Here is a 27,334-nt window from a genome sequence, read left to right as displayed (position 1 = left end):
GAGAATTGGAGTATGTTGTTGAAAAGATCTTGGATTCTCGTGTTTCCAGACACAAACTCCAGTATTTGGTTAAGTGGAAGGGTTATGGTCAGGAGGACAATTCCTGGGTGGTCGCCTCCGATGTTCATGCGACTGATTTGGTCCGCGCCTTCCATAGAGCTCACCCTGATCGCCCTGGGGGTTCTCGTGAGGGTTCGGTGACCCCTCCTCAAGGGGGGGTACTGTTGTGGATTCTGTTTGCGGGCTCCCTCTGGTGGTTACTGCTGGTACTGGGTGACTTTGGTGGGTTGCGGCCTTTGGTTTCCATCTGTCCATCAGAGGCTGGGTGTTTCCTATTTTACCTGGCCTTTCTGTCATTTCCCTTGCCGGCTACCAATGTGTTCAGATGTGCTCTGTTTGGTTCCTGCCTACCTGCTCCCAGATCTTTCAGGATAAGCTAAGTGCTGATTTTCAGTTGTTTGGTTTTTTGTCTAGCTTGCTTAGAATGTCTCTTTGTTAGCTGGTTGCTCTAGTGGACTGAGGTTCTCCCCATGTGCCATGAGTTGGCACATGGGTTCTTGTAATCTCAGGATGGTTTTTTTGATTAGGGTTTTTTGCTGACCGCTCAGTCCCCTTTTGTGTCATTCTGTTTTCTAGTTTTCAGCGGGCCTCTATTTGCTAAAGCTATATACATCATCTCTATGTGTGTGCCTTCCTCTCATTTCACCGTCAATACATGTGGGGGGCAACTATATCTTTGGGGTTAATTCCTCTGGAGGCAAGTGAGGTCTTTGTTTCCTCTGCAGTACTAGTTAGCTCTTAGGCTGGTGCGTGGCGTCTAGAACCAACGTAGGCACGCTCCCTGGCTATCTCTAGTTGCGTTTGTCAGGCGTAGGGCAGCGGTCAGCCCAGGTTCCATCACCCTAGAGCTCGTCCGATATTTATTATACTTTGCTAATCCTGTGCTATCCCTAGCCATTGGGGATTCATGACAGCAGCCACATCAGCTGATGCGACCGCTCTCCAGGGGCTCCAGCAATACAATGACGGAAGGTATCCTTCCGCAATGTATTCCTCCGCCACTGTGAAAAATAGTCCCTATTCTCACTTGTGGCACTGCGGTGTGGGAAAATTCCCACGCAGCTTTGCCATAAAGTGAGACCCTGAACTCAGGTAACCTCTTCAGTGATGCACTGCAGGAGCCATTGTCTCCTGTCCGTGTGTCACTGGAGGCCTATAGAGCAGTGACATCACCCGATGTCACTGTTCTATAGGGGAGATCGTTGTGGGACACTCATTATTAATTGGACTACGGCGGAAAGTGAGTATACGGTTGGTTTATTTTTTTACGCCATTTTTTTTCCGTTTCTTTTTTTTTAATTATATGTTCATTAATCAACACCGGCCTTGCTATTATATATCTATGGATATATCTATAGATATATTTATAGACAGATATATCTATAGATACATAGATATATCTATCCATATATCTATCTACATCTATCCATAGATATATCTATCCATATATCTATCTGGCTACTTTCACACATCAGGTTTTTGCCGCCAGGCATAATCCAGCGAGTTTTGAAAAAAATGGATCCATTTTTTTTTTTTTGGCTGTATCCGTTTTTTTTCTCATAGAGTTGTATTAGCGCCGGATCAGTTTTTTACTATTTGCAACGGATCCGTTTTTTCAATAATTCGCCGGATCCTGCCTGACGGAAAAAAACTGATGTGTGAAAGTAGCCTATCTATCCATATATCTATCTACATCTATCCATAGATATATCTATCCATACATATATCTATAGATATAGATCTATCTATTCATATATCTATAGATCTATCTATATGTAGATCTATCTATATATCTATCTCATTCCTTCTATCTATCTATAGATATGGGATAGATACATGGATAGAAGGAATGAGATAAATATATCTATGGATAGATGTAGATATATGGATATAGATATATCTATTAGTGATGAGCGAATATACTCGTTACTCGAGATTTCTCGAGCATGCTCGGGGGTCCTCCGAGTATTTTTTAGTGCTCGGAGATTTAGTTTTTATTGCCGCAGCTGAATGATTTACATCTGTTAGCCAGCATAAGTACATGTGGGGATTTCCTAGCAACCAGGCAACCCCCACATGTACTTATGCTGGCTATCAGATGTAAATCATTCAGCTGCGGCAATAAAAACTAAATCTCCGAGCACTAAAAAATACTCAGAGGTCACCCGAGCGTGCTCGAGAAATCTCGAGTAACGAGTATATTCGCTCATCACTAATATCTATCTCATTCCTTCTATCTATTCCATCTATCATCTATTTATCTACCTCATTCCTTCTATCGATAGAAGGAATGAGATACATAGATGATAGATATAATAGATAGAAGGAATGAGCTAGATAGGTGTAGATAGATCTATAGATAGATAATATCTATAGATCTATGTATAGATCTATCTCATTCATTCTATCTATCATCTATCTATATTTATATCTATCTATCTATCTGTGTGTAATGGAGTGTGGGTTTGACAAATGTAAAAGAGGAGGTTGGACAAGACATGACATCACAAATCTTTTTTTTTTTTGTTCAATAATACATCTTCATTTAGCTTTCAAAAACGCATCAAAAAACGCATAAAAACGCGCAAAAAATGCATCAAAAATGCGCAAAAAAACGCGCCTGCGTTTTCTGCCAAGAGCTGCGGATTTAGTGCAGAAAAATCTGCAGGCAAATCTGCAATGTGTGCACAGACCCATAATGTGCGTCATCCAGCCATAACATTAAAGCCAACTTCTAAGGCCATTTCTACACATATACGTGCTGCAATTCCTGGACCTCATGGACAAAGGTTTGTTCCCCCTCCATATTGGAGCTTTTCTGATCACCCATTGCACATCCATTAATATGGAGTCAGTCCTGTTACAGCTTGCACTCTTCTACAAGATTTTGGGGGTGTCTGTGGGAATTTTTGGCCAGTTATCCATCAGACCATTTGTGACGTCAGACATTGATGTTGGACGAGAGGACGCACATGTAATGCCCATCACTCCACAGAACTCGTTTCCTTTGCTCGAGTTGTTACGTGCCTTACACCACAACGTCCAACACTTGGACTTGTGCTTGGTGATGTAAGGCTTGCAAACCCACACTATGATGCTCCCGCCTGAGGGCACGGGTTCTGTGCTGATGTTAATGCCAGAGGTTTAGAAAGGGGTGCGGCCAGAAAGGGGTTGGGGGTGCTGTACAACCCCATTTAAGGGGTCTCTACCAGACTTACTAAGAATGCTGGCACTGGAGAAACCATGGATGACAATAAAGGTGTAGGTGCAGGGTAGCTGGCACTTGAGTGATTGTGGCTGTGGGCACGTTGGCCAACACTGGACTGTGGGGTGCACAGAGACTGGCCGGTATGGGGGGGCTAAGCCGATACTGGGGGATCTGTTGCTGGTACAGGGGGCACTGTAGCTGCACTGTAGCTGATACTGGGGGCACTGTTGTGGTATAGGGGGCACTATAGCTGATAGTGGGGGCATTGTAGCTGGTATAGGGGGCACTGTAGCTGATACTGGTGGAACTGTGGATGGTATAGGGGGGCACTGTAGTTGATACTGGGGGAACTGTGGATGGTATAGGGGGGTACTGTAGCTGATACTGGGGGAACTGTGGATGGTATAGGGGGGCACTGTAGCTGATACTGGGGGAACTGTGGATGGTATAGGGGGGCACTGTAGCTGATACTGGGGGAACTGTGGATGGTATAGGGGGGTACTGTAGCTGATACTGGGGGAACTGTGGATGGTATAGGGGGGCACTGTAGCTGATACTGGGGGAACTGTGGATGGTATAGGGGGGCACTGTAGCTGATAATGGGGGAACTGTGGATGGTATAGGGGGGTACTGTAGCTGATACTGGGGGAACTGTGGATGGTATAGGGGGGCACTGTAGCTGATACTGGGGGAACTGTGGATGGTATAGGGGGGCACTGTAGCTGATAATGGGGGAACTGTGGATGGTATAGGGGGGTACTGTAGCTGATACTGGGGGAACTGTGGATGGTATAGGGGGGCACTGTAGCTGATACTGGGGGAACTGTGGATGGTATAGGGGGGCACTGTAGCTGATAATGGGGGAACTGTGGATGGTATAGGGGGGCACTGTAGCTGATACTGGGGCACTGTTGTGGTATAGGGGGCGCTGTAGCTGATACTGTGAGGACTGTAGCTGGTATAGGGGGCGCTGTAGCTGATACTGGGGCATTGTAGCTGATACTGGGGGCACTGTTGTGGTATAGGGAGGCACTGTAGCTGATACTGGGGCACTGTAGCTGGTATAGTGGGCACTGTCTGTAGCTGATACTGGGGCACTGTTGTGGTATAGGGGGCGCTGTAGCTGATACTGGGGCACTGTAGCTGGTAAAGGGGGCGCTGTAGCTTATACTGGGGGCACTGTGGAAGGTATAGGGGGCACTGTAGCTGGTATATGGGGCACTGTAGCTGATACTGGGGGCACTGTGGAAGGTATAGGGGGCACTGTAGCTTATACTGGGGGGCACTGTGGCTGACACTGGGGGCACTGTGGAAGGTATAGGGGGCACTGTAGCTTATACTGGGGGGCACTGTGGCTGATACTGGGGGCACTGTGGATGGTATAGGGGGCACTGTAGCTTATACTGGGGGGCACTGTGGCTGATACTGGGGGCACTGTGAGTGGCAGAGTCCCAGTTCTCGTGCAGTTCCCCTTCACCTCCACCAGGGGGAGCGCTTCTCCGTGATTTCTCCTTCCCTCCATGTATCATACAGTCACTACTGTAAATGAATTAATCAGAGCCCCTGCAGCACGGCCGGGAGACCCCCTACACGCACATCTTTCTGGGGGAGTCATCTGCGCTCGGTGACTGGCTTTGGTCTCCTTCCCTCCATCTTCCTACACCCGCCGCGTCCGCAGGACCCTGACGTTCACCGGCACCGCGTCTCCGTTCTCCCACAGATGTGTAGACTGTCCGTCTTGTCGGCCGGGGGATCGACTCGGCATAAATGCAAGCCTGGCCACTAAAAATAAAAAGAACGACGTCGCGGCGACATCCACGGCGGGCGCAAGGAGAGCAACATGGCGGCCGGGGAGGAAGTGAGCGGTCGGGATGTGACGAGTTAAAGCGCTGAAGACGCAGATCAGACATAGCGAGTGGCTCGTTGGTCTAGGGGTATGATTCTCGCTTCGGGTGCGAGAGGTCCCGGGTTCAAATCCCGGACGAGCCCAGCTTTTATTTCTTTTAATTACTTTTTTTTTTCCGTGTAGCCAGGGTTAAAGGAGGAGAATAGGAACCCGCCGGTCTCTGCCGAGCGTCACACAGCGCGGTGCTGCGAGCAGAGACCGGACCGGAGGGCGGGGCGACAAGATGCTCATTTAGTGCGAACTTCACCAGATCTGCTGTTTTTCAAAGTGGAGAAAATTGTAACATTATGAACTTTGCCAAAAATAAAGGGCTCGTCCGGGATTTGAACCCGGGACCTCTCGCACCCTAAGCGAGAATCATACCCCTAGACCAACGAGCCGACGTGTGTATGTAAGATAGAGAATGGAGTATACAGCAGTGCAGGCTGGGACATGGGGCGCAGGAGGAGCCCCATAATAAGTATTGTACCCCTGACATCAGCCAAGTGCCCTATAACAAGTATGTGCCCCAATATTATCAGCCAAGTGCCCCATAACAAGTGCTGTGCCCCCAAAATCAGCTAAGTGCCCCAGTATCAGATTAGTGCCCCATAACAAGTACCCCAATATCAGTTAAGTGCCCCATAACAAGTGCTGTGTCCAAATATCAGCCAAGTGCCACATAACAACTACTGTGCCCCAATATCAGCTAAGTGCCCCAGTATCAGATTAGTGCCCCATAACAAGTATGTGCCCCAATATTATCAGCCAAGTGCCCTATAACAAGTACAGTGCCCCCAATATAAGCCAGGTGCCCTATAACAAGTGCTGTCCCCAATATCAGCTAAGTGCCCCATAACAAGTGCTGTGCCCCCAATATCAGCCAAGAGCCCCATAACAAGTGCTGTGCCCCAATATCAGCCAAGTGCCCTATAACAAGTGCTGTGCCCCAATATCAGCTAAGTGCCCCATAACAAGTGCTGTGCCCCCAATATCAGCCAAGAGCCCCATAACAAGTGCTGTGCCCCAATATCAGCCCAGAGCCCTATAACAAGTGCTGTGCCCCAATATCAGCTAAGTGCCCCATAACAAGTGCTGTGCCCCAATATCAGCTAAGTGCCCCATAACAAGTACTGTGCCCCAATATTAGCCAAGAGCCCTATAACAAGTGCTGTGCCCCAATATCAGCCAAGTGCCACATAACAAGTGCTGTGCCCCCAATATCAGCCAAGAGCCCCATAACAAGTGCTGTGCCCCAATATCAGCTAAGAGCCCCATAACAAGTACTGTGCCCCAATATTAGCCAAGTTCCCCATAACAAGTGCTGTGCCCCCAATATCAGCCAAGAGCCCCATAACAAGTTCTGTGCCCCAATATCAGCCAAGAGCCCCATAACAAGTGCTGTGCCCCAATATCAGCCCAGAGCCCTATAACTAGTGCTGTGCCCCAATATCAGCTAAGTGCCCCATAACAAGTGCTGTGCCCCCAATATCAGCCAAGAGCCCCATAACAAGTGCTGTGCCCCAATATCAGCCAAGAGCCCCATAACAAGTGCTGTGCCCCATAACAAGTTCTGTGCCCTCAATATCAGCCAAGTGCCCCATAACAAGTGCTGTGTCCCCAATATCAGCCAAGAGCCCCATAACAAGTGCTGTCCCCAATATTAGCCAAGTGCCCTATAACAAGTGCTGTCCCCAATATTAGCCAAGAGCCCCATAACAAGTGCTCTGCCCCATAACAAGTTCTGTGCCCTCAATATCAGCCAAGTGCCCCATAACAAGTGCTGTGCCCAATATCAGCCAAGAGCCCCATAACAAGTGCTGTCCCCAATATCAGCCAAGAGCCCCATAACAAGTGCTGTCCCCAATATTAGCCAAGAGCCCCATAACAAGTGCTCTGCCCCATAACAAGTTCTGTGCCCTCAATATCAGCCAAGTGCCCCATAACAAGTGCTGTGCCCAATATCAGCCAAGAGCCCTATAACAAGTGCTGTCCCCAATATTAGCCAAGAGCCCCATAACAAGTGCTGTGCCCAATATCAGCCAAGTGCCCTATAACAAGAGCTGTCCCCAATATTAGCCAAGAGCCCCATAACAAGTGCTGTGCCCAATATCAGCCAAGAGCCCCATAACAAGTGCTGTCCCCAATATCAGCCAAGAGCCCCATAACAAGTGCTGTGCCCCAATATCAGCCAAGTGCCCCATAACAAGTGCTGTGCCCCCAATATCAGCTAAGAGCCCCATAACAAGTGCTGTGCCCCCAATATCAGCCAAGAGCCCCATAACAAGTGCTGTGCCCCAATATCAGCCAAGAGCCCCATAACAAGTTCTGTGCCCTCAATATCAGCCAAGTGCCCCATAACAAGTGCTGTGTCCCCAATATCAGCCAAGAGCCCCATAACAAGTGCTGTGCCCCAATATCAGCCAAGTGCCCTATAACAAGTGCTGTCCCCAATATTAGCCAAGTGCCCCATAACAAGTGCTGTGCCCCATAACAAGTTCTGTGCCCTCAATATCAGCCAAGTGCCCCATAACAAGTGCTGTGCCCAATATTAGCCAAGAGCCCCATAACAAGTGCTGTGCCCCATAACAAGTTCTGTGCCCTCAATATCAGCCAAGTGCCCCATAACAAGTGCTGTGCCCAATATCAGCCAAGAGCTCCATAACAAGTGCTGTCCCCAATATCAGCCAAGAGCCCCATAACAAGTGCTGTGCCCCAATATCAGCCAAGTGCCCTATAACAAGTGCTGTCCCCAATATCAGCCAAGTGCCCTATAACAAGTGCTGTCCCCAATATTAGCCAAGAGCCCCATAACAAGTGTTGTGCCCCAATATCAGCCAAGAGCCCCATAACAAGTACAGTGCCCCCAATATCAGCCAAGTGCCCTATAACAAGTGCTGTGCCCCCCAATATCAGCCAAGAGCCCCATAACAAGTGCTGTGCCCCAATATCAGCCAAGTGCCACATAAGTGCTGTGCCCCAATATCAGCTAAGAGCCCCATAACAAGTGCTGTGCCCCCAATATCAGCCAAGAGCCCCATAACAAGTGCTGTGCCCCCATTATCAGCCAAGAGCCCCATAACAAGTACTGTGCCCCAATATTAGCCAAGTGCCCCATAACAAGTGCTGTGCCCCCAATATCAGCCAAGAGCCCCATAACAAGTACAGTGCCCCCAATATCAGCCAAGTGCCCCATAACAATGAATGGGGTGCATGAAGAATAATGTTACTGGGGAGAATTCCTTGGTAATGGAGAATTTACTTTATACAAATCAAGACAAGAATTATTGAGAACCTACGAAGCATTTTGGACATTTTCTTATTGTTGTTCCTATTTTTTAATTCCTTTAATACAGCTAATAAAAACTGGGCTCGTCCGGGATTTGAACCCGGGACCTCTCGCACCCTAAGCGAGAATCATACCCCTAGACCAACGAGCCGATGTGCATGCAAGAAATTGACGTAATCATTCCCGCAACACCAAATGAGCAGAATTACTGACAAATATTGCAAAGTTGACACATCATACTGCTATACTGATACATCATACTGCTATACTGATACATTATACTGCCATACTGATACATCATACTGCTATACTGACACATCATACTGCTATACTGATACATCATACTGCCATACTGATACATCATACTGCCATACTGATACATCATACTGCTATACTGATACATCATACTGCCATACTGATACATCATACTGCCATACTGATACATCATACTGCCATACTGATACATCATACTGCTATACTGATACATCATACTGCCATACTGATACATCATACTCCTATACTGATACATCATACTGCCATACTGATACATTATACTGCTATACTGATACATCATACTGCTATACTGATACATCATACTGCCATACTGATACATCATACTGCCATACTGATACATCATACTGCCATACTGATACATCATACTGCCATACTGATACATCATACTGCTATACTGATACATCATACTGCCATACTGATACATCATACTCCTATACTGATACATCATACTGCCATACTGATACATTATACTGCCATACTGATACATCATACTGCCATACTGATACATCATACTGCCATACTGATACATCATACTCCTATACTGATACATCATACTCCTATACTGATACATCATACTGCCATACTGATACATTATACTGCCATACTGATACATCATACTGCTATACTGATACATCATACTGCCATACTGATACATCATACTGCCATACTGATACACACTGCCATACTGATACATCATACTGCTATACTGATACATCATACTGCTATTCTGATACACCATACTGCTATACTGATACATCATACTGCCATACTGATACATCATACTGCTATTCTGATACACCATACTGCTATACTGATACATCATACTGCCATACTGATACATCATACTGCTATACTGATACATCATACTGCCATACTGATACATCATACTGCCTGTTGTGAACTCTATTTTTGGGCTCCCTCTAGTGGTCACAAGCGGTACTGTGTAGTGTTGTCTTTCTGCAGGTTGCAGCATCAGCTGGTTCGTTATCCTTGGTTGGTTTCCTATTTAGCTCACCTGGAGACTCAGTTCCTTGCCTGCTATCAATGTATTCAGTGCTCTTCAGATTCCTTGTGTCTACCTTGCTCCCAGTCTCTCCAAGACAAGCTAAGTTTTTGTTTGATCATTTTTTGATTATCAGCGTTCATTATGTTTTTAGTCCAGCTCGCTAAAATGTGATTTCCTCGCTTCCTGGTTGCTCTAGGGGACTGAGTTTCTCCCCCCACACCGTTAGTTGGTGTGGGGGTTCTTGAAATCTCAGAGTGGATATTTTGTGTTGTGAATTTGCTTTTTGCTCCCTCTAGTGGTTACTAGTTTTTTGACTCTGGTTTTTCTGTCATTCCTTTTATCCGCACCTGGGTCGTTAGTTAGGGGTGTTGCTATATAAGCTCCCTGGACCTTCAGTTCAATGCCTGGCAACGTAGTTATCAGAGCTAGTCTGCTGTGCTCTTGTCTACTGATCCTGGTTCCAGTTATATCAGCTAAGTCTGCCTTTTGCTTTTTGCTATTTGTTTTGGTTTTGTATTTTTGTCCAGCTTGTTCCAAATCTATATCCTGACCTTTGCTGGAAGCTCTAGGGGGCTGGTGTTCTCCCCCCGGACCGTTAGACGGTTCGGGGGTTCTTGAATTTCCAGTGTGGATTTTGATAGGGTTTTTGTTGACCATATAAGTTACCTTTCTTTATTCTGCTATCAGTAAGCGGGCCTCTCTGTGCTAAACCTGGTTCATTTCTGTGTTTGTCATTTCCTCTTACCTCACCGTCATTATTTGTGGGGGGCTTCTATCCAGCTTTGGGGTCCCCTTCTCTGGAGGCAAGAAAGGTCTTTGTTTTCCTCTACTAGGGGTAGCTAGATTCTCCGGCTGGCGCGTGTCATCTAGAATCAACGTAGGAATGATCCCCGGCTACTTCTAGTGTTGGCGTTAGGAGTAGATATATGGTCAACCCAGTTACCACTGCCCTATGAGCTGGATTTTTGTATTCTGCAGACTTCCACGTTCCTCTGAGACCCTCGCCATTGGGGTCATAACAGTTTGCCAGGCCAGTATTAAATGTTTAATGCATTGCAGAAGAGGGATTATAAGAAAGAAGATTCTGAGTTTTTTTTTTCTTTTCTTCCCCTTTACCTCAGAGTGGCTATGCTTGCTGCAGACATGAATGTCCAGACCTTGATTACAAGTGTGGACCAGCTGGCTACTCGTGTGCAGGGCATACAAGACTATGTTATCAGAAATCCTAGGTCAGAACCTAAAATACCGATTCCTGAACTGTTTTCCGGAGACAGGTTTAAGTTTAGGAATTTCGTGAATAATTGTAAATTGTTTTTGTCCCTGAGACCCTGTTCATCTGGAGATTCTGCTCAGCAAGTAAAAATTGTTATTTCGTTCTTACGGGGCGACCCTCAGGATTGGGCTTTTTCGCTGGCGCCAGGAGATCCGGCATTGGCTGATCTTGATGCGTTTTTTCTGGCGCTCGGTTTACTTTATGAGGAACCCAATCTTGAGATTCAGGCAGAAAAGGCCTTGCTGGCTATGTCTCAGGGGCAGGACGAGGCTGAAGTGTATTGCCAAAAATTTCGGAAATGGTCCGTGCTGACACATTGGAACGAGTGTGCACTGGCCGCTAATTTTAGAAATGGTCTTTCTGAAGCCATTAAGAATGTTATGGTGGGTTTTCCCATTCCCACAGGTCTGAATGATACTATGGCACTGGCTATTCAAATTGACCGGCGGTTGCGGGAGCGCAAAACCGCAAATTCCCTCATGGTGTTGTCTGAACAGACACCTGATTTAATGCAATGTGATAGAATCCTGACTAGAAATGAGAGGAAAATTCATAGACGCCGGAATGGCTTGTGCTACTACTGTGGTGATTCTACACATGTTATCTCAGCATGCTCTAAACGTATAGCTAAGGTTGTTAGTCCTGTCACCGTTGGTAATTTGCAACCTAAATTTATTCTGTCTGTAACTTTGATTTGCTCACTGTCGTCTTATCCTGTCATGGCGTTTGTAGATTCAGGTGCTGCCCTGAGTCTCATGGATCTCTCATTTGCTAAGCGCTGTGGTTTTACTCTTGAACCATTAGAAAATCCTATTCCTCTTAGGGGTATTGATGCTACGCCATTGGCAGCAAATAAACCGCAGTATTGGACACAGGTTACCATGTGCATGACTCCTGAACACCGCGAGGTGATACGTTTCCTGGTTTTACATAAAATGCATGATTTGGTTGTTTTAGGGCTGCCATGGTTACAGACCCATAATCCAGTCCTGGACTGGAAGGCTATGTCAGTCTCAAGTTGGGGCTGTCGTGGTATTCATGGGGATTCCCTGCCTGTGTCTATTGCTTCTTCTACGCCTTCGGAAGTTCCGGAGTATTTGTCTGATTATCAGGATGTCTTCAGTGAGTCTGAGTCCAGTGCACTGCCTCCTCATAGGGACTGTGACTGTGCTATAGATTTGATCCCAGGCAGTAAATTTCCTAAGGGAAGACTGTTTAATCTGTCGGTACCTGAACATACCGCTATGCGTTCATATATCAAGGAGTCTCTGGAGAAAGGACATATTCGTCCGTCTTCTTCCCCTCTTGGTGCGGGATTCTTTTTTGTGGCAAAAAAGGACGGATCTTTGAGACCTTGTATTGATTATCGGCTTTTAAATAAGATCACTGTCAAATTTCAGTATCCTTTACCGCTGTTGTCTGACTTGTTTGCCCGGATTAAGGGTGCCAAGTGGTTCACCAAGATAGACCTTCGTGGTGCGTACAACCTTGTGCGCATTAAGCAAGGTGATGAATGGAAAACCGCATTCAATACGCCCGAAGGTCATTTTGAGTACTTGGTGATGCCTTTTGGGCTCTCCAATGCGCCTTCAGTTTTTCAGTCCTTTATGCATGACATTTTCCGGAAGTATCTGGATAAATTTTTGATTGTTTATCTGGATGATATTTTGGTTTTTTCTGATAATTGGGATTCGCATGTGGAGCAGGTCAGGTTGGTCTTTAAAATTTTGCGTGAAAATTCTTTGTTTGTCAAGGGCTCAAAGTGTCTCTTTGGTGTACAGAAGGTTCCCTTTTTGGGGTTCATTTTTTCCCCTTCTGCTGTGGAGATGGACCCAGTCAAGGTCCGAGCTATTCTTGATTGGACTCAGCCCTCGTCAGTTAAGAGTCTTCAGAAGTTCTTGGGCTTCGCTAACTTCTACCGTCGTTTTATCGCTAATTTTTCTAGCATTGTGAAACCTTTGACGGATATGACCAAGAAGGGCTCCGATGTAGCTAACTGGGCTCCTGCTGCCGTGGAGGCTTTCCAGGAGTTGAAACGCCGGTTTACTTCGGCGCCTGTTTTGTGCCAGCCTGACGTCTCACTTCCCTTTCAGGTTGAGGTGGATGCTTCGGAGATTGGGGCAGGGGCCGTTTTGTCGCAGAGAGGCCCTGGTTGCTCTGTTATGAAACCTTGTGCCTTTTTCTCTAGGAAGTTTTCGCCTGCCGAGCGAAATTATGATGTGGGCAATCGGGAGTTGTTGGCCATGAAATGGGCATTTGAGGAGTGGCGTCATTGGCTTGAGGGTGCTAAGCATCGTGTGGTGGTCTTGACTGATCACAAAAATCTGATGTATCTCGAGTCTGCTAAACGCCTTAATCCGAGACAGGCCCGCTGGTCATTGTTTTTCTCCCGCTTTGATTTTGTTGTCTCGTATTTACCAGGTTCAAAGAATGTGAAGGCCGATGCTCTTTCTAGGAGCTTTGTGCCTGATGCTCCTGGAGTCGCTGATCCTGTTGGTATTCTTAAAGATGGAGTTATCTTGTCAGCTATTTCTCCGGATCTGCGACGTGTGTTGCAGAGATTTCAGGCTGATAGGCCTGAGTCTTGTCCACCTGACAGACTGTTTGTCCCGGATAAGTGGACCAGCAGAGTCATTTCCGAGGTTCATTCCTCGGTGTTGGCAGGTCACCCGGGAATTTTTGGCACCAGAGATCTGGTGGCCAGGTCCTTTTGGTGGCCTTCCTTGTCAAGGGATGTGCGGTCATTTGTGCAGTCCTGTGGGACTTGTGCTCGAGCTAAGCCTTGCTGTTCTCGTGCCAGCGGTTTGCTCTTGCCCTTGCCTGTCCCGAAGAGACCTTGGACTCATATCTCCATGGATTTCATTTCTGATCTTCCGCTATCTCAGGGCATGTCCGTTATCTGGGTGATATGTGATCGCTTCTCCAAGATGGTCCATTTGGTTCCTTTGCCTAAGCTGCCTTCCTCTTCCGATCTGGTTCCTGTGTTTTTCCAGAACGTGGTTCGTTTGCACGGCATCCCTGAGAATATTGTGTCAGACAGAGGATCCCAGTTCGTTTCCAGGTTCTGGCGATCCTTTTGTAGTAGGATGGGCATTGATTTGTCGTTTTCGTCTGCTTTCCATCCTCAGACTAATGGACAGACGGAGCGAACCAATCAGACTTTGGAGGCTTATTTGAGGTGTTTTGTCTCTGCTGATCAGGACGATTGGGTGACATTCTTGCCGTTGGCTGAGTTTGCCCTTAATAATCGGGCTAGTTCCGCCACCTTGGTTTCGCCTTTTTTCTGCAACTCTGGTTTCCATCCTCGCTTTTCTTCGGGTCATGTGGAGCCTTCTGACTGTCCTGGGGTGGATTCTGTGGTGGATAGGTTGCAGCAGATCTGGAATCATGTGGTGGACAACTTGAAGTTGTCACAGGAGAAGGCTCAGCGCTTTGCCAACCGCCGCCGCGGTGTGGGTCCCCGACTACGCGTTGGGGATTTGGTATGGCTTTCTTCCCGCTTTGTTCCTATGAAGGTCTCCTCTCCCAAATTTAAACCTCGTTTTATTGGGCCTTACAAGATATTGGAAATCCTTAATCCTGTATCTTTTCGTCTGGATCTTCCTGTGTCGTTTGCTATTCACAATGTATTTCATAGGTCCTTGTTGCGGCGGTACATTGTGCCTGTAGTTCCTTCTGCTGAGCCTCCTGCTCCGGTGTTGGTTGAGGGCGAGTTGGAGTACGTGGTGGAGAAGATCTTGGATTCTCGCCTCTCCAGGCGGAGGCTTCAGTACCTGGTCAAGTGGAAGGGCTATGGTCAGGAGGATAATTCCTGGGTGGTCGCCTCTGATGTTCATGCGGCCGATTTAGTTCGTGCCTTTCATGCCGCTCATCCTGATCGCCCTGGTGGTCGTGGTGAGGGTTCGGTGACCCCTCACTAAGGGGGGGGGTACTGTTGTGAATTTGCTTTTTGCTCCCTCTAGTGGTTACTAGTTTTTTGACTCTGGTTTTTCTGTCATTCCTTTTATCCGCACCTGGGTCGTTAGTTAGGGGTGTTGCTATATAAGCTCCCTGGACCTTCAGTTCAATGCCTGGCAACGTAGTTATCAGAGCTAGTCTGCTGTGCTCTTGTCTACTGATCCTGGTTCCAGTTATATCAGCTAAGTCTGCCTTTTGCTTTTTGCTATTTGTTTTGGTTTTGTATTTTTGTCCAGCTTGTTCCATATCTACATCCTGACCTTTGCTGGAAGCTCTAGGGGGCTGGTGTTCTCCCCCCGGACCGTTAGACGGTTCGGGGGTTCTTGAATTTCCAGTGTGGATTTTGATAGGGTTTTTGTTGACCATATAAGTTACCTTTCTTTATTCTGCTATCAGTAAGCGGGCCTCTCTGTGCTAAACCTGGTTCATTTCTGTGTTTGTCATTTCCTCTTACCTCACCGTCATTATTTGTGGGGGGCTTCTATCCAGCTTTGGGGTCCCCTTCTCTGGAGGCAAGAAAGGTCTTTGTTTTCCTCTACTAGGGGTAGCTAGATTCTCCGGCTGGCGCGTGTCATCTAGAATCAACGTAGGAATGTTCCCCGGCTACTTCTAGTGTTGGCGTTAGGAGTAGATATATGGTCAACCCAGTTACCACTGCCCTATGAGCTGGATTTTTGTATTCTGCAGACTTCCACGTTCCTCTGAGACCCTCGCCATTGGGGTCATAACAATTTTGTAAGGGTTTTTTACTGACCGCATAGATTCCCTTTTCTATTTTCTGCTATCTAGTATTAGTGGGCCTCATTTGCTGAATCTGCTTTCACCCCTGTGTATGTGCCTTCCTCTTACCTCACCGTTATTATTTGTTGGGGGCTTCTATATCTTTGGGGATTATTTCTCTGGAGGCAAGAGAGGTCTTTCTTTCTCTCTAGGGGTAGTTAGTTCCTCAGGCTGGCTCGAGACGTCTAGGATTTTTAGGCACGTTCACCGGCTACTTCTAGTGTGTTTGGATAGGTTCAGATTTGTGGTCAGTCCAGTTTGCCACCTCCCTAGAGTTGTCCTATGTTTGTTACTTAGCTGGAGTAATTTGTGATCCTCAACCACTAAGGATCATAACAGTATAGCAGGCCAAAAAGTGTTTATTGCATCGCAGAAGTGGGATTAAAAGAAGACCTGAGTACATTTTTTTTTTTCTTTTCCTCCCGCTTTTCCTTTGCTGCAGTCTGTTTAGCTTCTTTCATCCCCTTGAACTCTGGGTGGTTTTGAGCTCAGCTGCAGACATGAATGTTCAGACTCTGACTTCTAGTGTGGATCATCTTACTGCACGGGTGCAAAGTATTCAGGATTTTGTTATTCATAGCCCTATGTCAGAACCAAAGATACCCATTCCTGAGTTGTTTTCTGGAGATAGATCTAGGTTTCTAAATTTTAAGAATAATTGTAAGTTATTTCTATCTCTGAGACCTCGTTCCTCTGGTGATTCCGCTCAGCAAGTTAAAATTGTTATCTCCTTGTTGCGTGGCGACCCTCAAGATTGGGCTTTCTCTCTGGCGCCAGGAGATCCTGCATTGCTTAATGTAGATGCTTTTTTTCTGGCTCTTGGACTGCTTTATGAGGAGCCTAATCTTGAGAATCAGGCAGAAAAAGTGTTGCTGGCTATCTCTCAAGGTCAGGATGAAGCAGAGGTGTATTGTCAAAAATTTCGGAAATGGTCGGTGCTTACTCAATGGAATGAGTGTGCCCTGGCTGCAAATTTCAGAGGTCTTTCTGAGGCCGTTAAGAATGTTATGGTGGGGTTTCCCACCCCTACAAGTCTGAGTGATTCTATGGCTTTAGCCATTCAGGTTGATCGGCGTTTGCGGGAGCGCAAATCTGCTCATCCTTTGGCGGTATTTTCTGGACAGAGACCTGAGTCTATGCAATGTGACCGAACTCTGACCAGAATTGAGCGACAAAGTCATAGACGTCAAAATGGAATGTGCTTTTACTGTGGTGATTCTACTAATGTTATATCAGCATGCTCTAAACGCTTAAAAAAAATCGCTAAACCTGTCACCATTGGTACTATACAGCCTAAATTTATTTTGTCTGTTACTTTGATTTGTTCTTTGTCATCCTACCCGGTTATGGCTTTTGTGGATTCGGGTGCTGCCCTGAATCTGATGGATTTGTCGTTTGCCAGGCGCTGTGGTTTTGTCCTGGAGCCTTTGGAATTTCCTATTCCTCTGAGGGGAATTGATGCTACGCCATTGGCTGAGAATAAGCCTCAGTATTGGACGCAAATGACCATGTGCATGACTCCCGTACATCAGGAGGTGATTCGCTTTCTTGTTCTGCATAATTTGCATGATGTTGTCGTTTTGGGTCTGCCATGGCTGCAAGCTCATAATCCAGTTTTAGATTGGAAAGCAATGTCTGTGTCGAGTTGGGGTTGTCAGGGAATTCATGGCGATACTCCGTTGGTGTCTATTGCGTCTTCCACTCCTTCTGAGGTCCCTGAGTTTTTGTCTGACTTCCAGGATGTATTTGATGAGCCCAGGTCCAGTGCCCTGCCCCCTCATAGGGATTGTGACTGTGCTATAAATTTAATTCCTGGTAGTAAATTCCCTAAGGGACGACTTTTTAATTTGTCTATACCAGAGCATGCCGCGATGCGGAGTTATATAAAGGAGTCTTTGGAGAAGGGACATATTCGCCCATCCTCTTCCCCTCTTGGTGCAGGATTTTTTTTTGTGGCCAAGAAGGACGGGTCTTTGAGACCTTGTATAGATTATCGTCTTCTGAATAAAATTACAGTCAAATTTCAGTATCCTTTGCCACTATTGACTGATTTGTTTGCTCGGATTAAGGGTGCCAGTTCGTTCACCAAAATAGATCTCTGTGGTGCGTATAACCTTGTGCGCATTAAGCAGGGAGATGAATGGAAAACAGCATTTAATACGCCCGAAGGCCATTTTGAGTACTTAGTGATGCCTTTTGGACTCTCTAATGCTCCTTCTGTGTTTCAGTCTTTCATGCATGACATCTTCCGAGAATATCTGGATAAATTTATGATTGTTTATCTGGATGACATTTTGGTCTTTTCTGATGATTGGGAGTCCCATGTGAAGCAGGTCAGGATGGTGTTTCAGGTCCTGCGTGCTAATGCTTTATTTGTGAAGGGCTCAAAATGCCTCTTCGGAGTACAGAAGGTCTCCTTTTTGGGTTTTATTTTTTCTCCTTCTACTGTGGAGATGGACCCAGTCAAGGTCCAGGCTATTCATGACTGGACTCAGCCCACGTCTGTTAAGAGTCTTCAGAAGTTCTTGGGTTTTGCTAATTTTTACCGTCGTTTCATCGCTAATTTTTCTAGCGTGGTTAAACCTTTGACGGATTTGACCAAGAAGGGTTCTGATGTGACTAATTGGTCTCCTGTGGCCGTGGAGGCCTTTCGGGAGCTGAATCACCGGTTTTCTTCAGCTCCAGTCTTATGTCAGCCAGATGTCTCTCTCCCCTTCCAGGTCGAGGTTGATGCTTCTGAGATTGGAGCAGGGGCTGTTTTGTCGCAGAGAAGCTCTGAGGGCTCTGTGATGAAGCCATGTGCTTTCTTTTCAAGAAAGTTTTCGCCTGCCGAGCGGAATTATGATGTTGGTAATCGGGAGTTGTTGGCTATGAAGTGGGCATTTGAGGAGTGGCGACATTGGCTCGAGGGAGCTAAGCATCGTGTGGTGGTCTTGACTGATCACAAAAATCTGATTTACCTCGAGTCTGCCAAGCGCCTGAATCCTAGACAGGCTCGTTGGTCGTTGTTTTTCTCCCGTTTCAACTTCGTGGTCTCATACCTGCCCGGTTCGAAGAACGTGAAAGCTGATGCACTTTCTAGGAGTTTTGTGCCTGACTCTCCGGGAGTTTCTGAGCCGGCTGGTATTCTCAGAGAGGGAGTTATTTTGTCTGCCATTTCCCCAGATTTGCGACGAGTGCTGCAGAAATTTCAGGCGGATAGACCTGACCGTTGTCCACCAGAGAGACTGTTTGTCCCGGATAGATGGACCAGCAGAGTTATTTCCGAGGTTCATTCTTCAGTGTTGGCGGGTCATCCTGGGATTTTTGGTACCAGAGATTTGGTGGCTAGGTCCTTCTGGTGGCCTTCCTTGTCGCGGGATGTGCGTTCCTTTGTGCAGTCTTGTGGGATTTGTGCTCGGGCTAAGCCTTGCTGTTCTCGTGCCAGCGGTTTGCTTTTGCCTTTGCCTGTTCCGAAAAGGCCTTGGACGCACATTTCCATGGATTTTATTTCGGATCTTCCAGTATCTCAGAAAATGTCTGTCATCTGGGTGGTGTGTGATCGTTTTTCCAAGATGGTCCATTTGGTGCCCTTGCCTAAGTTGCCTTCTTCCTCCGATTTGGTTCCTCTATTTTTTCAGAATGTGGTTCGCTTGCATGGCATTCCTGAAAATATTGTGTCTGATAGAGGATCCCAGTTTGTGTCCAGGTTTTGGCGGACTTTTTGTGCTAAGATGGGCATTGATTTGTCTTTTTCGTCGGCCTTCCATCCTCAGACTAATGGCCAAACCGAGTGAACTAATCAGATGTTGGAAACTTATTTGAGATGTTTTGTTTCTGCTGATCAGGATGATTGGGTGACTTTTTTGCCTTTGGCCGAGTTTGCCCTTAATAATCGGGCTAGTTCTGCTACTTTGGTTTCGCCTTTTTTCTGCAATTCTGGTTTCCATCCTCGTTTTTCCTCGGGTCAGGTTGAGCCTTCTGACTGTCCTGGGGTAGATTCTGTGGTGGATAGGTTGCAGCAGATTTGGAACCATGTGGTGGACAATTTGAAGTTGTCACAGGAAAAGGCTCAGCGCTTTGCCAACCGCCGCCGCGGTGTGGGTCCCCGACTTCGTGTTGGGGATTTGGTGTGGCTGTCTTCTCGGTATGTTCCTATGAAGGTCTCCTCTCCTAAATTCAAGCCTCGCTTCATCGGTCCTTATAAGATCTTGGAAATCCTTAACCCGGTGTCTTTTCGTTTGGATCTCCCAGCATCGTTTGCCATTCATAATGTGTTCCATAGGTCTTTGTTGCGGAGGTATGTGGTACCTGTGGTTCCTTCTGTTGAGCCTCCTGCTCCGGTGCTGGTCGAGGGCGAATTGGAGTACGTGGTGGAGAAAATTTTGGATTCTCGTATCTCTAGACGGAGGCTGCAGTATTTGGTTAAGTGGAAGGCCTATGGTCAGGAGGATAATTCCTGGGTTGTCGCCTCTGATGTTCATGCGGCCGATTTGGTTCGTGCCTTCCACGCGGCTCATCCTGATCGCCCTGGGGGTCTTGATGAGGGTTCGGTGACCCCTCCTCAAGGGGGGGGTACTGTTGTGAACTCTATTTTTGGGCTCCCTCTAGTGGTCACAAGCGGTACTGTGTAGTGTTGTCTTCTGCAGGTTGGCTGTATCAGCTGGTTCGTTATCCTTGGTTCGTTTCCTATTTAACTCACCTGGATACTCAGTTCCTTGCCTGCTATCAATGTATTCAGTGCTCTTCAGATTCCTTGTGATTACCTTGCTCTCAGTCTCTCCAAGACAAGCTAAGTTTTTGTTTGATCATTTTTTGATTATCAGCGTTCATTATGTTTTTAGTCCAGCTCGCTAAAATGTGATTTCCTCGCTTGCTGGTTGCTCTAGGTGACTGAGTTTCTCCCCCCACACCGTTAGTTGGTGTGGGGGGTTCTTGAAATCTCAGAGTGGATATTTTGTAAGGGTTTTTTACTGACCGCATAGATTCCCTTTTCTATTTTCTGCTATCTAGTATTAGTGGGCCTCATTTGCTGAATCTGCTTTCACCCCTGTGTATGTGCCTTCCTCTTACCTCACCGTTATTATTTGTTGGGGGCTTCTATATCTTTGGGGATTATTTCTCTGGAGGCAAGAGAGGTCTTTCTTTCTCTCTAGGGGTAGTTAGTTCCTCAGGCTGGCTCGAGACGTCTAGGATTTTTAGGCACGTTCACCGGCTACTTCTAGTGTCTTTGGATAGGTTCACATTTGCGGTCAGTCCAGTTTGCCACCTCCCTAGAGCTTGTCCTATGTTTGTTACTTAGCTGGAGTAATTTGTGATCCTCAACCACTAAGGATCATAACAACTGCCATACTGATACATCATACTGCCATACTGATACATCATACTGCTATACTGATACATCATACTGCCATACTGATACATCATACTGCCATACTGATACATCATACTGCTATACTGATACATCATACTGCCATACTGATACCCACTGCCATACTGATACATCATACTGCTATACTGATACATCATACTGCTATACTGATACATCATACTGCCATACTGATACACACTGCCATACTGATACATCATACTGCCATACTGATAAACACTGCCATACTGATACATCATACTGCCATACTGATACATCATACTGCCATACTGATACATCATACTGCTATACTGATACATCATACTGCCATACTGATAAACACTGCCATACTGATACATCATACTGCCATACTGATACATCATACTGCCATACTGATACATCATACTGCCATACTGATACATTATACTGCCATACTGATACATTATACTGCCATACTGATACATTATACTGCCATACTGATACATTATACTGCCATACTGATACATCATACTGCCATACTGATACATCATACTGCCATACTGATGCATCATACTGCCATACTGATACATCATACTGCCACACCAATACACCATACTGCCATACTGATACATCATACTGCCATACTGATACACACTGCCATACTGATACATTATACTGCCATACTAATACACACTGCCATACTGATACATCATACTGCCATACTCATACATCATACTACCATACTCATACATCAAACTACCATACTGATACATACTGTTTGTCACGATAATATAAATATGCCATATTCTGAGTATACTTCTAGAAGGTTCCATGGCTTTACAGACACATGCTGTGGGCTTTTTGACCCCCCTCCCAGCTCCTTCTCACTACACACTCTGTGCAAGGTGATACCAGTGTGCTAGCAGCCCCCACTGAGTAGTTTATGGCCCTAAGCTGGCTGAAGCCAGTTGTGGACATGCGCTCTTATGTTAATTTAAAAACTTAATAGTAGGGCATAACTTTACCCCAATTACTGATAGAGATATAAAAGTTACATATTTCGAATGTCCACCGAAAGATCTATAACCCAGTGAAATCTCTAGGATCCAGGCCCAACAAAATCCAAGGAATGGATTTCTCCGTAAGCAGGTCATGTATCCACTTTGTGTTTATACTTAAACGAGATGGTGGCCCGATTCTAACGCATTGGGTATTCTAGAATATCTATGTATGTATGTATATAGCAGCCACATAGTATATAGCACAGGTCATGTAGTATATAGCAGACAAATACTACGTGGCCTGTGCTATATACTATGTGGCTGCTATATACATACATATTGTACAATACCCGATGCGTTGATACAGCCCACGCAGTATATAATACAGCCCACGCAGTATATAACACAGCCCACGTACTATATAACACAGCCCACGCAGTATATAGCAGCCACGCAGTATATAACACAGGCGACTTAGTATATAACACAGGCCAAACAGTATATAACACTGGCCACGTAATATATAGCACAGCCCACACAGTATATAACATTTACTACATAGTATATAACACTGCCCACGCAGTATATAGCACAGCCCAAGTGGTATATAACACAGCCCACGCAGTATTTAGCAGTGTGGGCACCATATCCCTGTTAAAAAAATGTTTAAAATAAAAAATAGTTGTATACTCACCCGCAGGGATCCAGCGAAGCTGTGCCGAGACGCGTGCGGCTGCTGCCATCTTCCGTTCCCAGGATGCATTGCGAAATTATCCAGATGACTTAGCAGTCTTGCGATACCGCTAAGTCTTCTGGGTAATTTCGCAATGCATCTCTGGGAATGGAAGCTAGCGGAGTCCGCGAGCGTCTCGGCGGACTACGGAAGGTGAGAATAACAGGTTTTTTGTTTTTTTTAATATTTTTAACATTACATTTTTGTACTATTGATGCTGCATAGGCAGCATCAATAGTAAAAAGTTGGGGACACACAGGGTTAATAGCAGCGGTAACAGAGTGCATTACCCGCGGCATAACGTGGTCCATTACTGCTGGCATTAACCCTGTGTGAGTGGTGACTGGTGGGGGAGTATGGAGCGGGCACCGGGCACTGACTGGACCGAAGTAGGGTGGGACTAATCGGACTGTGCCCGTCACTGATTGGTCACAGCAGCCATGACAGGCAGCTGGCGAGACCAATCATCGACGCGGGATTTCCGGGACAGACAGACGGAAGTACCCCTTAGACAATTATATAGTAGATGAACCCCCCATGTCATGCTGAGCATAATGATAAATTTTGTCTTTCTTCTACGAGGTTCACCCTAAGATTTGGGTAATAGAGTATTTCATAATTGTTCAGAAAGGGGAGTTCCCCAACCACCCAGTGAGGTCAGCACAGTAGGAGTGCCTTAAGTTTGAGCACAGATATAAGACACAGAGGTGGGACTAGAGCCCCCCCTCTCTCTCTCTCTCTCTCTCTTGGCCTGGGAAGTCACCTAGCAGATACTGCGCCTGATGCATTGGGACATATGCTCCCCCTCCTCCCTGCCGCATGGCTTACCATGGAATGACATAAGACAAATGTAAGTTTATTTTCATCTTTAATCCCTTCTGTTTTGTAATTGTTCTGTACATACTATAATTGTCTCATCTTGTAATTGTCTTTTTTTATACCTTTTGTAAACACTGCCTATTTCTTTTTGGAGTAAAAGTTATAATATTTACTAGCTTTGTTTTCCTTGCTCTAAAATGCACCCCCATCGTCCTCTGAAGTAAATTACGCTACTGATTGGGTTGGCTACTGACCCGCTATTAATCATAGGAATAGGAGCTGTGGCAGCAGATCGTACTGAGCTTGTTGGGTATAGCTGGCAGTGACGGATGGCATTTGATAATTATAATTCCTGCCTGAGTGGGAGTAGTTATATCGCCCTCGCTGCAGCGTGCCCAATAGTCAGTGTATGACCAGGCAGCCTTTCTGGCGACTACTTATCTTAGGTGTAGTTCCCTGACTGACCTGAGGCTAAGAGGGGCGCCAGAGAGCTGCAAGTTCCAAACCGGAAGTGGGATATAAAGTAATCCCTGAAGAAAGAACTGGGGCAACCAAACACCCCCCAGTTCAAGCCACTGCCATACTGATACATAATGATACATCACACTACCATACTGATACACACTGCCATACGGATAGATTCTGGCATACTGATACATTACACTGCCACACTGATATACATTGCCATACTGATACACACTGCCATGTTTTGTTTCCAGTAATGCCATACAGCATGTGGTGGGTTGTGAGTGGTAACTGGTCTGGTGTTTTACCTTATCGGAGTTTAACCCTTTAAGAACCGAGAACATTTTCAGTTTTATGCTTGCATTTTTTTTAACAATAATAATAATTTTATTTCTATAGCGCCAACAACACCTTAATTTTTAAAGGGGACTTGTACAGACAATAAACGACATTACAGAATAACAATACTGTAATCTCATAAATCAACAGATACCGAGGGGGAGTGAGGGTCCGGCTGCTCACAAGCTACAATCTATGAGGAAATAGGGGGGACACGAGAGGTGGATGGTAACAATTCCTTGTATTGTACGGTCCGGCCATCAATGTAATAAATAGGATGATCAGGTAATGCTGCATGAACCGGTCACCAGCCAGTGTGTATACGGCACAGAGGGCTATTACGTGCATGGGGGGCATGTCAACAGATGATACGAGAGTCCTGGTTTTGAAGAAAATTTTGTATTTGGCAAAACGGGGATTGTTAGATTACTGAGGTGAGACAGTAGGCCAGTATAAAGAAAGCCGTTTCTAAGACACTCTTGACCTTGTGGGTATTGGGGATTAATTGAGGTGTCCTGGGTAGTGCATTCTAGAGAATTGGCACAGCGCGTGAGAAGCCTTGATGACGGGAGTGGGAGGTTCTGATTATTGAGGATGTTAATCTCCGGTCATTAGCAGAATGGAGGGCACGGGTAGGGTGGTAGACTGAGACCTGGGAGGAGATGTAGGGTGGTGCTGAACCATGGAGCGCTTTGTGAGTGAGAGTGAAAGTTTATATATAACTCTGTATCGGATGGGTAACCAGTGCAATGACTGGCACAGGGTGGAGGCACCGGTGTAGCGGTTGGCGAGGAATATGATCCTGGCTGCTGCATTCAGGCCGGATTGTAGAGTTTAGTAAGAGGGAGACCAAATAGTAGAGAGTTGCATTAGTTCAGATGAGAATGAATGAGCCACAGTAAGGCTAAGCTTACACTAGTCGTTTTTCCTGCGCTTTTTATGCTAATTTTCAGCTGCGTTTTACAGTACCAGCAAAGCCTATGAGATTTCAGAAATCTCATGTACACACGTTTTTTTTTCTGTCATCAGTATTTTATGCTTTGCATGGTTTTTTGGACATAGAGCATGTCACTTCTTTCAGTGTTTTTCACCCATTGAAAGCAATGGGTGATGAAGAAAATGTTGATAAAATTAAAATAAGCATGTACAGCATTATATGAAACCCATTTATTTTTGTGATTTTTCCAGGTTTTCCATCTTGTCTTGGTCACCTGAGATGTAAGTTGGGATTGGTACAGTTTAATTCAATTAGTGATGCGCAAAAAGTGAATATTGGATAACAAAGGCGTGAGACTGAACAATGCCTGTGGCTGACCAAGGTGTGAAATTGCATAATGTGTGAGCAACTCAATGGCAGATCAAAGCGTGAAACTTAAACAGCGTCCTACAAACTCAATGCACTGCCAGTGTCGTAGGTAAGTGATTCCAGACCAATTCCCCTCCCTCAGCTGTCATATTTGTATGTGTATTTTTTCATGAACATATGTCTTGTATTGGTGACCTGTGTACATGCTTTTGTGGTGGATGCAAAGCTTAACTTTTGGATCCTGAAAAATGCGAGTGATCGGATGTGGGGATGAAGGAAAATAGTTGAATCACATATGACCCCAAGACAGCGGGCATGTTGCTGGGGAGTAATGGTGGAAACACACGCGGAAATGGCAATGTCAGCCGATGGAGCGGAGCATAGTGAGGAGGAGCTGATGATCCACAGTGTCGAATGCTGTGGAGAGATCCAAGAGAATTAGCATGGAGTAGTGACCATTAGATTTAGCTGTTAGTAGGTCATTAGAGACTTTAGTGAGGGCAGTTTCAGTAGAGTGTTAAGAGCGGAAACCAGATTGAGGAGGGTCGAGAAGAGAGTTATCTGAGAGATAGTGGATGAGACGGGAGTGGACCAGGCGTTCGAGGAGTTTGGAGATGAAGGGAAGATTAGAGACAGGTCTGTAGTTAGCGGCACAGTTTTGGTTGAGGGATGTTTTTTTAAGTAATGGATGGATGCTGGAGTGTTTAACTAAGGAGGGAAAGATACCATAAGACAGGGAGAGGTTGAATATTTTTGTCAGGTGAGAGGTGACAGCCGGGGAAAGGGACTGGAGGAGATTTGACGGAATAGCGTCACTGGTGCAAGTAGTTGGGCAAGAAGATGCAAGGAGCCTGATCACTTCTTCTTCCATGGCTGGTTCAAAGACAGAGAGTGAGCTTGTTGCAGTGGAGGAGGGAGGACAGTGCATGGTATTAAAGGATTGGGAGAAAAGTTACTGTCTGATATGGTCAGTTTTTTCTTTGTAATAATTGACCAGATTGTCAGGGCTGAGGTCGGTGGTCGGGGCCTGCACTCTTGAATTGAGCAGGGAATGAAAAGTGTCAAAGACACTTTTAGGATTGTTGGATAATGAGGTGATGAGGGTGTTTCAATAGTTTTTTTTTAGAGAGGTGAAGGACAGAGTTGTTTGTTTTAGGCATAAATTTATAATGGATGAAATCTTCGGGTAGATTGGATTTTCTCCAGACGTTCGGCGCACCTGGAGCACCGCTGTAGGAAACGTGTTTGCAGCGTGTGCCACGGTTGTCACCATCTGTGGCAAGTTATTCTATGTGTAGGAGGTGCAGCTTCATCCAGGGAACTTTGCAGTGTGTCATTATAATTTTTCAGTGCAGAATCAGGACATGAAAGGGAGTAGATAGGGGCCAATGATGTCTGCAAATTCTTCTTAAGTTTCTGGGTGTTAATAGTGCATATATTTCTATAAGTGTGGAACGTGTGGTTGTCCTAAGAAGGGTGACAGTTACTGACAGAGAATGAAAGAAGGTTGTGGGCAGAGAGCAGGAGAGGGGAGTTGGTAAAATCATGCACTGAGCAGATCCGGGAGAAGACCAAGTCACGGGAGTTTCCGTC

At 45.9% G+C, this 27,334-nt stretch overlaps 1 long non-coding RNA gene and 3 other non-coding genes across 4 annotated transcripts in view; 1 reads left to right on the top strand and 3 right to left on the bottom strand.

Moving 5' to 3' along the window:
• LOC143814988 (uncharacterized) overlaps positions 1–5,089 on the bottom strand; it is a 101,288-nt gene extending 96,199 nt beyond the window's left edge. The window contains exon 1 of the long non-coding RNA XR_013223651.1: positions 4,865–5,089. This is a non-coding gene — a long non-coding RNA (uncharacterized LOC143814988). The remainder of the gene's footprint in view (positions 1–4,864) is intronic.
• A 96-nt stretch (positions 5,090–5,185) lies between these two features.
• Positions 5,186–5,257, top strand: TRNAP-CGG (transfer RNA proline (anticodon CGG)). Its single transcript has one exon. It is a non-coding gene; the product is annotated as a tRNA-Pro (tRNA).
• Positions 5,258–5,482: 225 nt separating this feature from the next.
• TRNAP-AGG (transfer RNA proline (anticodon AGG)) lies at positions 5,483–5,554 on the bottom strand. The gene has a single exon. It is a non-coding gene; the product is annotated as a tRNA-Pro (tRNA).
• Positions 5,555–8,521: 2,967 nt separating this feature from the next.
• TRNAP-AGG (transfer RNA proline (anticodon AGG)) lies at positions 8,522–8,593 on the bottom strand. The gene has a single exon. It is a non-coding gene; the product is annotated as a tRNA-Pro (tRNA).
• Between the last annotated feature and the right edge of the window lie 18,741 nt (positions 8,594–27,334).

This window comes from Ranitomeya variabilis, chromosome 3 (assembly GCF_051348905.1).
Source record: "Ranitomeya variabilis isolate aRanVar5 chromosome 3, aRanVar5.hap1, whole genome shotgun sequence".
Taxonomy (NCBI): domain Eukaryota; kingdom Metazoa; phylum Chordata; class Amphibia; order Anura; family Dendrobatidae; genus Ranitomeya; species Ranitomeya variabilis.
This window is presented reverse-complemented; position numbering and strand designations above follow the sequence as displayed.